Source organism: Somniosus microcephalus, unplaced genomic scaffold, assembly GCF_052327205.1.
Source record: "Somniosus microcephalus isolate GS21.2 unplaced genomic scaffold, FLI_Smic_1.0 unresolved_chr2, whole genome shotgun sequence".
Lineage (NCBI taxonomy): Eukaryota > Metazoa > Chordata > Chondrichthyes > Squaliformes > Somniosidae > Somniosus > Somniosus microcephalus.
The window spans coordinates 52,592,533-52,604,949 of record NW_028225180.1 but is presented as its reverse complement, the minus strand read 5'-3'; the positions used below and the strand labels follow the sequence as shown (position 1 = coordinate 52,604,949).

The following is a 12,417-nucleotide window of genomic DNA, read 5'->3' as shown; positions in this document are numbered from 1 at the left end:
CCTGGGCAGGTCCTGTGTATGCTTCTAATCACCTAATCAGAGGAAGAATGTTATTGCAATGCTGAAGGTGCCGAGTGAAATAAGATGATTATGGCACAATTAATGCAGAGGAAAGGGTGCGGTGTTAGATTTGGTTCGTTTGGAATTAGAGACTTTGGATATTGAATTATTGATCAGAATTTCTAACAGAATTCACAAAATTAATACCGGAATGAAAAAAATAACGAACGCAATTAATTAAGAGAAAACTGACACTAAGACGCCAGGAGTAAGAAGGAAAGTCAGGGTAATCATTTTCACCAAAGGGTAATAGAGTGGGAGACCAGTTACCAGGGAAGACACTAAGGGGCAGTGTAATTGGGGACAAGAGACAATTAGTTGTGTTTCTGTGGATACACCAAGAGGAGGGGCAGGTGGGTTCATCTCTAATAGGACCGATTTGTTTGGACCAAAGTGGCCTTTTTTCCCCCTAAATATCCTCCTGCTGTGTTTCCGAAAATGTGAACAGTTTTGCAGTAATTTTACACCGATATTCTTTTTATATAACTCTGGTCAGAAAACCGATCAGAATCAAAAATAGAAGTACTGCCCACTTCACTCAGTATTACATCAGGGAAGAAAAGACTGAGAGTTCATTTCAACTGTTACAATTATTACATTCCATCGTTTCATTTAGATATGCATTTCCTACAATGTAGTTTTTGAAAATTACAAATATGTTTCTGATAATCAGTAAAATGGGAATCAAAAGCCTCCTGAATGAATGGACGCTTCCTTCAGTACAACAAGTTTCTCTGTGCCTAGTTTGTCTGTTTCACTGCCAGTGGGAATCGGTCCAATCAGTTTCTAATCACACATAACATTGCCTTTATCTCATGTACCTCCTCAGTTAATGTTTGATTGAGTGAACATCTGTACAGCTTCTCAGATTGGATTGAACACTATCGGACGGTTCATGACGTGAGGCACAACGGTAATGCTTAAATCTTTCACATTTCTCCACCACTACTCCGACAGTTTGTGCTGGATAGAATCCCAGGGGCAGAGTAACTTAACATCAGGCTCAAGGACCGATGTGTCACAGGGTATAATGATCCTGCCAGGTGAGTATGTGGTTTCACAGTGTATCAGGATGCTGCCAGGGGTTCATGTTTTAGGATCCTGCAAGCTGTGTCCGGTGATTCACAATGTGATAGGTTCCGTACAGGTGTGTATGGGGATTCAGAGTGTATCAGGATCCTGCCAGGTGTGTATGGGGATTCAGAGTGTATCAGGATCCTGCCAGGTGTGTATGGGTTTTCACAGCGTATCGGGATCCTGCCAGGTGTGTATGGGGTTTCACAGTGTATCAGGATCCTGCCAGGTGTGTATGGGGATTCCGAGTGTATTAGGATCCTGCCAGATGTGTATGGGGATTCAGAGTGTATCAGGATCCTGCCAGGTGTATATGGGTTTTCACAGTGTATCGGGATCCTGCCAGGTGTGTATGGGGTTTCACAGTGTATCGAGATCCTACCAGGTGTGTATGGGGTTTCACAGTGTATCAGGATCCTGCCAGATGTGTATGGGGTTTCACAATGTTTCAGGATCCTGCCAGGTGTGTATGTGGTTTCACAGTGTATCGGGATCCTGTCAGGTGTGTATGGGTTTTCACAGTGTATCGGGATCCTGTCAGGTGTGTATGGTGTTTCACAGTCTATCAGGATCCTGCCAGGTGTGTATAAGACTTCACAAGTGATAGAAATCAGCAGCTGGATTTTGTGAAATGATAACAACGTCCGCATATTTACAGGAAACGTCAGAAATGGCCTGAATTGTATCTTGAGCCTACACAGATTAGTTTTGGATTGATGACAAAGCTAAATGACGTCCAAGCCTATTTGTCCAGTCTTTGAACTTCTGATTCCCAGATTCTGACAACCTCTAAAGAAAGGGTGACAGTCAAACATTCTGATTCTCGGAAGGGAGATAAATGATTTTAAATCTCCATGTCATCACTTACCTTTCAGGTGCCTGGGTATTTCGGATAAACCTCGTGCGATGTCCATGTAATCAAATAGATCAGAACCTGTTTAGATCAAGGAACTTTCATGAAATCAGATCTGTGTAATATTATAGTAAAATCCTCAGTGTTTAAATTAATATTTCAATTCATGTGTGTGATTTTACCGTACCAAGTTCCTGTATTTCTTTCAGTATTTTGTCCAGCTTTGGTACCCCATGGCGCATTTTCACAAAGGATTCCCACATCACCCTTCGGGCCCCAGAGCCTTTTTCCATCACCAGAGTTAGAAGTTTGGAACTGTCCGCCCGGTTTCCCTTCTCCACGAGATCCATGACTTTCTGTGAAGAATAATAATGAATATATTGAGGAGCGGAGTGAGAGATAAACACTGAGAATGAGAAGGAAATGATCTGCACAGTGATGGGATCTCCCAGTTCTTTTGAGCTGAGAAACCAATCACTGGGCCGGGTACTGACCCATTCTGAACATGGGCTGAATATTCTGCAAACATCTTGATCCACCATTAACGGGAAATAAATGTGATGAATTTTAGTTCTCGGAGACTGAGGAATCACTGAGAATCTGCAGCAGTTTTAATGTGATTAGTTTTCTCTCTCCCATCATGTCAAACATGACATCAGCTTACTGATTGACGATATGATACACTCGTTTCTCACATGTTTTCCTGCTGCCCCACTTTGTGATTTCATTAGAAATAAAGCAGCAGCGAGACTGAACTTCAGTTACAGGGAAGGAACGAATCTGAAGTGAGAGAAGCAGCTAGAAAACTGCCCGAGAAATTATCGCTGACTAATTGAAACAATCACTGTTGATGTATAGAGCCGGAGAATCGACCAATTAAAATAAAGATGAAAAATCGAATCATTTGTTCCCTCGGTAATTGAAATGTCTGGCACCCATTATTTGACACACCTGCTGCCGGTATGAAACCTCGGTAACCGGGAACAGATATCCAGCAATGGGGTGGGTGTAGTCAGGGCTTTCATCATCAAAGCTTACATTTATATAACACCATTAAAGCAGAAAAGAAATAGCCGAAAGGCACTTCACAGAGGTGCAATCAGACAATGGACACAGAGACGGCGAGGTGTGGAGAACGAGAGCGTGTTGGTTATATTACTGGATGAGTAATCCAGAGACAATGGTTCAAATCACATCGTGGATGTTTCCTGAATTTAAATTTATATTCGAGTTTGAAATATTTCAAAATAAATAGCCGATATTAGTAAAGATTGTCGTAACACCTAATGTCCTTTACGTCTGGTCTATACCTGATTCCGCTCCTTCACCAATGTGGTGGCCTCTGAAATGGCGGAGAAAGCCTCTAGAAAGGAAGATATAGAAGCATAAAATCGGACGGACCGCTCGGCCTCGGCACTGGATTCGGACACGATGAAAGAACTCCAAGCCCAGCCAACCCTGCAAAGCACTCCTCACTAACACCTGGAGACTGGTACCAAAGTGGGGAGAAGTGGACCACACATTAGTCAAACAACAGTGTGACGTAATGATACTGATAAAATCATATTTATTAGCCAACATCTCAGGCTCCTCCATCATCAATCATCGGTATTTCCTGTCCCACCGGCAGAGATGTGGAGTTACTGTTAGAGAGTCCGATTTGAGAACGTTGGACTCATTCCACTAGAGGTGAGCAGAATAAGTGTGCACGTGCTGCAAATCTTCAGATTCTGAAGAGTTACGATTAAAAAAAGTGTTAGATAGTTTCCACTGATTGGTCATAGGGCACATATTTAGGCTAATTCAAAGAATTTGCGGTGAAGGTTGATACATTTATTTAAACTCGAGGTGGTTAGAAAGCATAATTCAATCACACAAACTATTGAGGAAGCAAGTTGACAATTTTTTGAAAAAATCTATTTCTATTGCTGCGTGGATCGAAAGGAATGTTGGAGTATGGGGAGTGAACACAAGATTACACCTGGACTAATTGGGATACTAACCATAATACGGTTAGCAGGAGGTTGGGATTAGATGGGGTTTTTAAGGATACCAAATGGACAGGAAATTGTGATTAGATCCAGTGGGATATTAACAGTAATGGTAGGAAGCAGGAGATTGGGATAACACCAGGTGGAATATAAACGGTAATGAGTCGTGAGCAGGATGTTCGGATTAAACTGGGTGGAATATTAATGGTAATGGGTAGTGTAAAGTCCGCGCCTCAATAATACACGGACTTCGGGAGAACAGTTTAACAGGTACTTTACTTAACAGGAGGGCAACGTCAGACTGAAATACAGAAGCCTGCTAGGGCCTTTTATACAGGGGTGGTCACTGCCAGTACTGCAGTCTAAAACCAGTTCTTCCCTTAAAGGTACATACACAACAATTCCTCCCCTTTTAGATAAACAGTACATTACTTTCATTTAACAACTAAATAATAACTAATTACAACTTTCTGGATATTATACACATCAACTGAAATAAGCATTTATAAGTTCAGTCTTTGAGGAGGCTTTCTGATCCTGACTGGATAGCGCCTTTCTCGAGTATCCTGTTCTTGCGGCGAAGCTGATTCTGGTTCATGGTCACTGGTTGGTTCGTCAGCTTCCAATACCACTGCTTCTGAGGTAGACGCAACCTGTACTTCAGGTTGATTACCAGGTGCACCTTCTCGTGGCACGGGTTTGGCTTGTTCCTATGACTCTAGAATCTGGTCAGCATGGCGCCTCACAATGCTCTCTCCAACGTCCACTGTGTACATTAGTGGTCCCTGCTGTGTGCATATCGTTCCTGGCTGCCATTTTTCTGTTCGGTAGTCGCGGGCCAAGACTGGTTGCCCTACCTTTAAGCTCCGGGTTGGCTTCTCATTTATGTGCTGGAATTGCTTATCCTCAACATCTCGTCTTATGTTTGTTTTGAGCAAATCCAGGTGACATCCTAGCCTTCGGTAGAAGAACAGTATGGCTGGAGCTTGGTTGGTTACTGCATGTGTCCCATTCCAGTAAGCAAACAAGAAACTATCCACCTTGTGTTGTGGTGGTATGTCGTCATTATACATTGCTTTATGGCCTTTTTAAAGGTCTGAACAAAACTCTCAGCCAATCCATTTGTGGCTGGATGATATGGGACAGATGTGTAATGTTTCACCCCATTATTCTTCAGGAACCTCCGGAAATCCTCAGACACAAACTGTGGCCCATTGTCGGAGCAAATCTGCTCTGGCAACCCATTCCTGGCGAAGATGGTTCTTAGGACTGCAATACTTTTCTCCGTGGTGGTGGAGGACATTTTAATGACCTCTGGCCATTTCGAATGGGCGACCACAGCGATTAGAAACATTGAGCCCATAAATGGACCAGCAAAATCAATGTGTACCCATTGCCATGGAGATGAGGGCCACTCCCATGGATGTAGCGGGGCCTGTGGTGGAGCGTATTGGACCTTCTGGCATCCTGTGCATCTCTTGGTCATATCCTCGAGTTCTTTATCGATTCCCGGCCACCACACAAACGCCCTGGCTAGGCTCTTCATTTTTACCCCTCCCAGATGACCCTCATGAAGCTCATTGAGCACTCTATCTCTCAACTTGGGTGGAATTACCACTCGGGATCCACGCATCAATGTTACCCGGCACACTGACAGCTGTTCTCACCTTGGCGAGAATGCTGGCAACAGTGAGTCGCCATATGCTGGCCATCCCTTCACTGTCAAATCGTAGACCCGAGAGAGTGTCGGGTCATTTTGGGTTTCCTTCTCTATACTCGAGTTTGTAACAGGCAAACATTCGACTATGGTCGCATGGAATATCTCAACAGGGTCCACTGCACGTGTTTCTTCTACCATAGGCAACGGTAGGCACGACAGCCCATCAGCATTTCCATGCTGTTTCGTACCCTTGTACTATATGTCGTACTGAGGTGCCCCTAGAAAAAGTGACCATCTTTGCAGCCGTTGCGCCGTCATCACCGGAACGCCCTGCTTTGGGTTAAAAATCGAGACATGGGGCTAATGATCAGTCAGCAGGGTGAATTTCTGCCCGTGCAGATAGTGATTGAACTTCTTCACCCCCCACACCAGGCTGAGGGCCTCCCTGTCAATCTGGGCGTAGTTATGCTCGGCTGAGGTTAGCGAGCGCGACGCAAAGGCTATTGGCCTCTCTGAACCGTCACGGAATTAGTATGACAGTACCGCTTCAATGCCATAGGGTGATGCATCACATGCCAACCGAATCGGTAGTGTTGGGTTGTAGTGGGCCAATACTTCTTTTGAAGTGATTAGGCATTTACATTCCTGAAAGGCAAGCTTACACTCATCACTCCATTTCCATGTCACTCCAGTTTGCAGCAGGGCATTCAGTCGGTGCAGAATTGTAGATAAATTCGGCAAGAACTTATGGTAGTAGTTCACCAACCCGAGGAACGACCTCAGTTGCGACACATTTTCCGGTGCTGGAGCCTTGACGACAGCCTCAATCTTGTCCGGCGACTTATGTAACCCTTCCTCAACAATCATGTGGTCACAATACGAGATTTGTCTCCTGAATAACTCGCATTTGGGGTGGTTGGCTCGTAGCCCATATTCCTGTAATCTCGTGAGCACCTGCTCCAGGTTGCAAAGGTGTTCATTGTCATTTTCGCCCATAACCAGGATGTCGTCCAAATAACACTGGGCCCCCGGGATCCCTTGCAGGACTTGTTCCATTGCCCTCTGCCAAATAGCGGGGGCCGATGCTACCCCGAATACCAGTCGATTGTACTGGTAAAGGCCTTTGTGAGTGTTTATTGTGAAGTATTTTCTAGATGCTTCTTCCACCTCCATTTGTAGATACGCTTGAGCCAGATCAATCATTGTAAAACGTTTCCCTCCAGATAGTGAGGCAAAAATATCTTCTATCCGCGGAAGTGGATACTGTACTGTGTGCAGGACTGGGTTCACAGTCACCTTGAAGTCCCCACAGATGCGAACCTTCTTTGGCTCCCCAGGCGTGCTGCTCAATACTTTCTTCATTACAGGAACGATGGGTGTGGCCCACTCGCTCCAGTCCACCTTGGACAGCACACCCGAATGCTCCAGACTCTCCAGTTCAGCTTCAACGGCTGGACGGATCACGTATGGCACCGGTCTGGCCTTGAAAAATTTTGGGTTTACATTATCCTCAATCTTTATGGTTGCCTTTACTCCTTTTAGAGTCCCAAGTCCTTGCTGGATCACCTCTTCTGCGTCAGATAGAATTTGTGACAGACGTCCAGGTGCGATGTCATCATCCTTTTTGTCAGTCACAGTTAGCGACAGAATGGAATGCCAATCCAATTGTATCTTTCGGATCCATTCACGTCCCAATAATGGTGGTCTTCCATCTCGTAGTATATACATATATAGTTTCTGTGTTTCCTTGCCGTTATATTTAAGTGGCACCCTTATTTTTCCTCTGGGGTAGACCTTTTGCCCCGTGTATGTCTTCAATACAATGGATGTGTCCTTTAAGGGTATGTGTGAGAATAGCTGCTCATAGTCTTGTCGATTCATGACAGTTACGGCTGATCCTGTGTCCAATTCCATCTTTACTGGGGACCCTGTTATCATGAGGGTGGCCCAAATGGTTCGGTGATCTTCCTTTGCGATCACGTTGTGTAACTTTAGACAACTTCGTCCCCTGCTCCCGGAGTCCTTATCACTCTCCTGATCTTCCGAACTACTGTCTGTTGGTTTCTTTACTTTCCTGAACTGTTCCTTAGTAGTTCTTGCCGTGTTGGTTTTCTTTCCCGACCTGCAGACTCTTGCTATATGTCCCATTTTTCCGCATTGCCTGCATACTTTGTCCTTAAACAAGCAGTCCTTCTGCTCATGGGTTGTTTTGCCGCAGCGATAGCACTTTTCTGCTCCATACGCCATTTCGTTAGTGCTGTATTCTTGTGGTTTCTGTTGTTTTTTCCGCAGCTCCCCGTGCTGCTGCTTCGTAGGATACTGCCATGCTAAAAGCCTGTTCTAGCGTCAGGTCCTTTTTTGAAAGTAGTCGTTTCTGTATCCTTCACTCTGGAGCCCGCAGTCAAACTTATCCCGTAAGGTGTCTGCCAGTCCTGCTCCGAACTGGCAGTGCTTCGATAACTTGCATAGTTCCATAAGGTAGTCAGCATTGTTCTCATCTTTGTGCTGGTTTCTTTTATGCAACTTGAATCTTTCTGCTATCAGCAGCGGTGTAGGGTTTAGGTGTTCCTGTAATATATTAACAATTTCCTCAGAACTTTTCTCCATTGGTTTAGCTGGGGTAATTAAATTTCGTAACAAGCCATATGTACTCGCGCCCATCAAATTCAATAATACCGATGCCCTCTTCCCATCGGCCACCTCATTTGCCTTGCAGTATGCTTCAATTCTTTCCACATACGTGGTCCAGTCTTCTACCTCGTTGTCGAAAGCAGTGATACTGCCACTGTTCGGCATCTTGGGTGATTTAAAATGGTGCCTCCCGCTCTTTTTCTTCTTCCCCAATGGAATTAAATGGCGCCTCCCGCGCTTTTCCTTCTTCCCCAACAGGATAAAATGGCGCCTCCCGCGCTTTTCCTTCTTCCCCTTGCTGCCGCGCTGCTCCTAGCATTCTACAGGGTAATGGCAGCGACTCGCGGCTTCGGCGCGTCTCGCTTTCCTCCCCCCCCGTTTATTTCCACTCCGCTGCCCGGTTCTTGAGCACCAACCGCGCCCTGTGCACTCCACCCTCTCTCTCTCTTGTTTTCTTTTCCCAGCGATGCTGCGTGGCTTGTTTGTAGAGCCGCCCAATCGAGCTTGAGCCCGCTGCAGTCTGGAAGGGTCAGCGCACTACCTGCCACCAGCACGATTTGCTGGAACACTTCAACTGGGGAGCTAAGCACAGCTCTCCACAGTCTCTCCCGCAATCATCCGAACACCGATGAATTCTTTGGGCGGTTGCCCGCGGTGGACGCCCGTTGCTCAGACTACGACCTCCAAGAAACCTCCTCTCAGGGCGAGATCCCCCTGAGATGATGCCACACTGCAGGTGAGTTCGAACTTACTCATCGCCACTGTAATGTCCGCGCCTCAATAATACACGGACTTCGGGAGAACAGTTTAACAGGTACTTTACTTAACAGGAGGGCAACCTCAGACTGATATACAGAAGCCTGCTAGGGCCTTTTATACAGGGGTGGTCACTGCTGGTACTGCAGTCTAAAACCAGTTCTTCCCTTAAAGGTACATACACAACAGGTAGTAAGCAGGAGATTGGGATTAGACTAGATGGGATATTATCTGTAATGGGTAGTGAGCAGGAGATTGGGATTAGACTAGGTGGGATGTTATCTGTAATGGGTGGTGAGGAGGAGGTTGGGATTAGACTAGGTGGGATATTAACGGTAATGGGTAGTGAGCAGGAGATTGGGATTAGACCAGGTGGAATATTATCTGTAATGGGTGGTGAGCAGGAGCTTGGGATTAGACTAGGTGGGATATTAACGGTAATGGGTAGTGAGCAGGAAGTTGGGATTGGACTAGGCGGAATATTAATGGTAATGGGTAGTGAGCAGGAGATTGGGATTAGACTAGGTGGGATATTAACGGTAATGGGTAGTGAGCAGGTGATTGGGATTAGACTAGGTGGGATATTAACGGGAATGGGTAGTGAGCAGGAGATTGGGATGAGAGTAAATTGCCGATGTTGCGTCCGTGTATAATAAGACACAGACTGCGGAGAACGGTACAACAGGTGTTTACTCAACGTGGCTCACACTGCAACTGCCTGTACAGATTACTACTCAGTGCTATATACAGGTGTGGTCACTGCCAGTAGTACAGTATATATATGAGCTGTAAAAAGTAGTTCCCCCCTTAAAGGTATATACATTACAATTCCTCCCCTTTTAGATTAACCAGACCATAACACTCATTTAACAATTAAATATCAAACTAATTACAATTAACACTTTAAACATGCAACATTAGCTGAAAATAGTCTATTTATATATTCAGTCTTTGGGGAGTCTTCCTTATCCTTTCTGGATAGCGCCTTTCCCAAGTGTCTTGCTCTTGGTGTGGAGGCGATTCTGGCCCCCTGTCGTCAGTTGGTTCATCAGCTCCCGATGCTACTGTTTCTGGGGTAGATGCGACCTGTACGTCGGGTTCATCACCAGGTACGTATGGGCGAGGCATGGGGTTGACTTGTTCCTGTGGTTGTAGGATCTGGTCAGCATGGCGTCTCACGATGCTCTCCCCAACGTCCACTGTGTACATTAGTGGGCCCTGCCGTGTTCATATCATTCCTGGCTGCCATTTTTCTGTTCGGTAGTCGCGGGCCAAGACTGGTTGCCCTACATTTAAGCTCCTTGTTGGCTTCTCATGGATGTGCTGGAATTGCTTACTCTCAACATCTCTTCATACGTTTGGTCTGAGCAAATCCAGGCGAGATCTTAACCTTCGGTTAAAGAACATCATGGCTGGGGCCTGGTTGGTGCCTGCATGTGTCGCATTCCGGGAGGCGAGCAGGAAATTGTCCACCTTGTGCTGCAGCGGAATGTTGTCATTGTACATAGCCTTTATTGCCTTCTTAAAGGTTTGTACGAACCTCTCAGCCAATCCATTTGTGGCTGGATGATACGGGGCGGATGTGTAATGCCTTACCCCATTCTTTTTCAAGAACCTCCGGAACTCTTCGGACACCAACTGTGGTCCGTTGTTGGAGCAAATCTGTTCTGGCAAGCCATTCCTGGCAAAAATGGTCCGTAGGACTGCAATAGTTTTCTCCGTGGTGGTGGAGGACATTTTGATGACCTCAGGCCATTTCGAGTGTGCATCCACGGCTATTAAAAACATTGAGTCCATGAATGGACCAGCAGAATCAATATGCACCCGTTGCCATGGAGATGAGGGCCACTCCCATGGGTGTAGAGGGTCCTGTGGTGGTGCATTTTGGACTTTCTGGCATCCTGAGCAGCTCTTGGTCAGTTCCTCGATTTGTTTATCGATTCCCGGCCACCACACATAAGCCCTGGCTAGGCTTTTCATTTTCACCCCTCCCAGATGACCCTCATGAAGCTCATTGGTCAGTCTATCCCTTAACTTGGGTGGAATTACCACTTGGGATCCACACATCAAGGTCTCCCGGCACACTGACAGCTGTTTTCTCCTTGTCGAGAATGCTGGCAACAGTGAGTCGGCATGTGCTGGCCAACCCTTCACCGTTAAATCATATACCCGAGACAGTGTCGGGTCCTTTTGGGTTTCCTTTTCGATACAAGCGTTAGTTACCGGTAGGTTTTCAACTATAGTCGAATGGAATATTTCGACTGTATCCACTGCTGGTGCTTCCTCCGCAGCAGGCAGTGGCAGGCGTGATTGCCCATCAGCATTTCCATGCTGTTTCCTGCCCTTATATTCAATCTCATAGTGGTGTGCCCCTAGAAAAAGTGACCATCTTTGTAATCGTTGGGCAGTCATCACCAGAACGCCCTTCTTCGGATTAAAAATGGAGACAAGAGGCTGGTGATCAGTCAGCAAGGTGAATTTCTGCCCGTGCAGATAGTGATTGAACTTTTTCACTCCCCACTCTAGGCTGAGGGCCTCCCTGTCAATCTGGGTGTAGTTACGCTCGGCTGAGGTTAGTGATCGTGACGCAAACGCTATTGGCCTCTCTGAGCCGTCCGAGAATTTGTGCGACAGCACCGCTCCAATGCCGTAGGTTGACGCATCACATGCCAACCGAATTGGTAATGCCGGGTTGTAATGGGCCAATACCTCTTTCGATGTGATTAGTGTTTTGCTCTTCTGGAAAGCTCGTCTACATTCGTCACTCCACTTCCATGGCACCCCAGTTTGCAGTAGGGTGTTCAGTGGGTGTAGTATTGTAGAAAGATTTGGCAAGAACTTATGGTAGTAGTTTACCAGGCCGAGGAACGACCTCAGTTGTGACACATTTTCCGGTGCTGGAGACTTGACTACTGCCTCAAACTTCTCTGGGGACTTATGTAACCCCTCTTGATCGGTAACGTGGCCACAATACGAGATCTGCTTTCTAAAAAACTCGCATTTGTGGCGGTTAGCTCGGAGCCCATATTCCTGCAATCTAGTGAGCTCCTGCTCCAGGTTGGCAAGGTGATCACTGTCATTTTCGCCCGTGACCAGGATGTCGTCCAAATAACACTGGGTCCCTGGTGTCCCTTGCAGGACTTGTTCCATTGCCCTCTGCCAAATAGCCGGAGCTGATGCAACCCCGAATACCAGCCGGTTGTATTGGTAGAGACCTTTATGGGTGTTGATTGTGAGGTATTTTTTTGAGGCTTCTTCTAACTCCATTTGAAGATACGCCTGGGCCAGATCAATCTTAGTGAAACGTTTCCCTCCAGATAGTGAGCTGAAAATATCTTCAATCCACGGAAGTGGATATTGTACAGTGTGAAGGCCGGGTCACTGTTACATTA

The 12,417-nt window shown here is 46.1% G+C and overlaps 1 protein-coding gene and 1 pseudogene across 1 annotated transcript in view; one reads left to right on the top strand and one right to left on the bottom strand.

The window, feature by feature from the left end:
- The window catches only part of LOC147092642 (NACHT, LRR and PYD domains-containing protein 3-like), a 901,415-nt gene that overhangs the window by 779,135 nt on the left and 109,863 nt on the right, over positions 1 to 12,417 (top strand). The window lies entirely within an intron of this gene.
- LOC147092643 (NACHT, LRR and PYD domains-containing protein 3-like) overlaps positions 1 to 12,417 on the bottom strand; it is a 38,123-nt pseudogene that overhangs the window by 17,524 nt on the left and 8,182 nt on the right.